The following is a 2,653-nucleotide window of genomic DNA, read 5'->3' on the forward strand; positions in this document are numbered from 1 at the left end:
TATACTGCTGTAGAAGAAAGAATCAAAGGAGTGCCTCTGACTGCCTCAACTTCCATGAGGCTTGATTGGTAAGTAACCTTTGAGCTCACAGAGTCAGGTGAGGCATTGCCCCTCAATGCCTCACCCTGCCTACGCCTATGGATACACACCGACAACTGGCCCATTGACAGGACTTCTTGATGATGATGATGATGATGAAGATGATGAAAAAAGGTGGTTGAGCAAAACGGCGGGTTCGCCGATTTTTGGCTTTTCTCTTAGACAGGGCCTAGAGCCACGCTATGGGTACCAATGGAGTCCTCTGGTCAAGATGAGGTCCTCTAAGAAGTCCGGTAAGCATAGGAGCTCGTTTTCCCGGTATAGCAAGGCTGCAAAAGTCGTGTCAGCCATTTTGTTCGGGGGTGAATCCTACTTAGTAACGCTACCGCGTTACTAATAAAAAATAAAAAAAAGATTGAATAGGATTGACTTTGTGCTAATTTGTCAATAAAGTAATGGAAACAAGGACAAGTAGGATTCTGAACGACCAACAAACACACAAAAAGAGGTGGTACAGTGCATAAATTATTTGTCCGAAACAACTCCAACTTTCAAAAAATGTAACAAAAATTTGGGATGATTTCTGAGCCATTTTTTGAAAAAAACCATGGGTTTATAGTACAGGGTATTTTAGCATATTCTTAAAGTGGTTGCATGTGACTTGACAAATTGAAGTTGGAATCAGCTAAAATAAAAATTTATTGATCAAAAAGTTCTGTTATTGCCCACCTCTAAGAGTTTAACAGTCCAATGACCATTCATACTACTTGACTATAATACAATGAATAAGTGAATATGTACAATATGTACATGTACAGTGTATACTATTATGATAATTCATTGTCTCCAGGTATTTCCTTTGTGAGTTACTACTGCTTATCACAACCCACACCAGCCACTATCACTATTATACTCACACACACAGGACAATGTTCATAATACAGAAATTACGTGTGATCTATTAGAATCAGTTCAAACTTTCTACACAGCATAAGGACTTCAATATGTATCAAAAATGTAATAAAAATTTGGGGTGATTTCGGAGCCATTTTAGAAAAAAAATGGTCTATAGTCTTGGGTAATGTTGTGCAGTGTATCTGTTGGTCCCATCATTAACCAGTACATTACAAAACGGTTCATTTGGTTCCAGTGGTAGCTGATCCACTCCATTTGATGTATCCAGTCTTCGGTCACCTCACAGGTACAATCCCATCCATAGATCACAATATAATAATCATACCTACAATGAACATGTACATGTATAACATTTATTAGTGCAGTAATATCCTATACCACTTTATTTTGGTGACTTTGCTCTAAAAATGTAATTGGAGGTTTTTCATTTGGTGGTTTTTGAGTACACGTGCATCACTGATCATGGACATTAATGATTGGTGGGTTTAATATTGGGGGGACTGAACTGGCAAATCACCAATTGCAAAAATAAAACTCCACAAAATTAAAGCTCCCACTGGTAGTATTAATAATAGATTCACTGACCTAATGTGGTTCATTATTAATCTTGTGTCATATTGAATTGTACTGGATCAACTGATTCAACCTATAGTAATAATAATAGTTAGTATTATAATTATAATAATTTGGTAATGTCCATGTACATGTACTTCAATTTACAACACTTCTTCTTGGCCCCTAGCCCCACCTCTCTCACCCTGGTTGGTTCTTCAAGTGGTTTCCTCTTCCTGTCCAACAGATAATGTCCTCTTTGTAGTTTAGTTAACACGTGGGCCATGCTACACTCAAGGACCATATCTGATAACACCCAAACAACCTAACAACAACAATAAACAACAACAAATGACATGTTATTATGTACATGTACATGTACCATACATGTTGCATTACAAGTACTCCTATCATCTAATGCTTGCTACCTAAATTACCATAACTTGTACAGTAGCTTTTTAAAATGGATTGTTTCTTTCAGTATTCCTTTAAAATAATAGTTCAATTACCTTCGGCCAACGTAGAGTATTACATGTATATCTACATGTAAATGTACATAACATGTGTATCATTAAGACGTTAAAGTCATGTTTATACATGTATATACTAGTAGAGGTACTTGTTAGAGGTTAAGCCTCAGGTGGGTCCAATGTTAGCTGAACTGATGAGACTTGACAAGTTAAGGGACTCACTGGAGACACCAACATAAGGAGAGGGAGAGAGAAGAGGAAGACAAGAGGACCGACCCTGTAATTAAGACGAATAATTAGTAAAATATAATATGTATTTAAAAAAATTGAGATTGTAATAAAAATGAAGAATTATCTACTTTTCATTTTCGGCAAAATGTGGCCAACGACCCTGTAATACTTTATAGGGACTTTCGTCCTATTTTAAGCAACTTAAAAATTTATAATAAATCTAATTTTGATTAGAATCAGCTCAAAGTTTCTACATAACAAAAGTACATATACATGCACATCTTACCACTGGTTCTTTTCATTGTTCCATTGTCTGCCAACATCAAAATTAATAGAACTTCTCAAATAAATATTAGCAACCATCTTTATGATGGCCTATGAAAAAATTCTTAATAATGTACATACCTGTATCTTATCTTTTTGAATCCACACAGTTGATCACACAT

At 35.8% G+C, this 2,653-nt stretch overlaps 1 long non-coding RNA gene across 1 annotated transcript; it reads right to left on the reverse strand.

Annotated features, from left to right (window-relative positions):
* Positions 1-1,518: 1,518 nt before the first annotated feature.
* On the reverse strand, positions 1,519-2,602 carry LOC109589070 (uncharacterized). The gene is made up of 4 exons (XR_002188508.1): positions 2,494-2,602; positions 2,126-2,253; positions 1,712-1,831; positions 1,519-1,600 (listed from the first exon to the last, which is right to left on the reverse strand). It is a non-coding gene; the product is annotated as an uncharacterized LOC109589070 (long non-coding RNA).
* Between the last annotated feature and the right edge of the window lie 51 nt (positions 2,603-2,653).

Source organism: Amphimedon queenslandica, unplaced genomic scaffold (genome assembly GCF_000090795.2).
Source record: "Amphimedon queenslandica unplaced genomic scaffold, v1.1 AMPQUscaffold_11657, whole genome shotgun sequence".
Lineage (NCBI taxonomy): Eukaryota > Metazoa > Porifera > Demospongiae > Haplosclerida > Niphatidae > Amphimedon > Amphimedon queenslandica.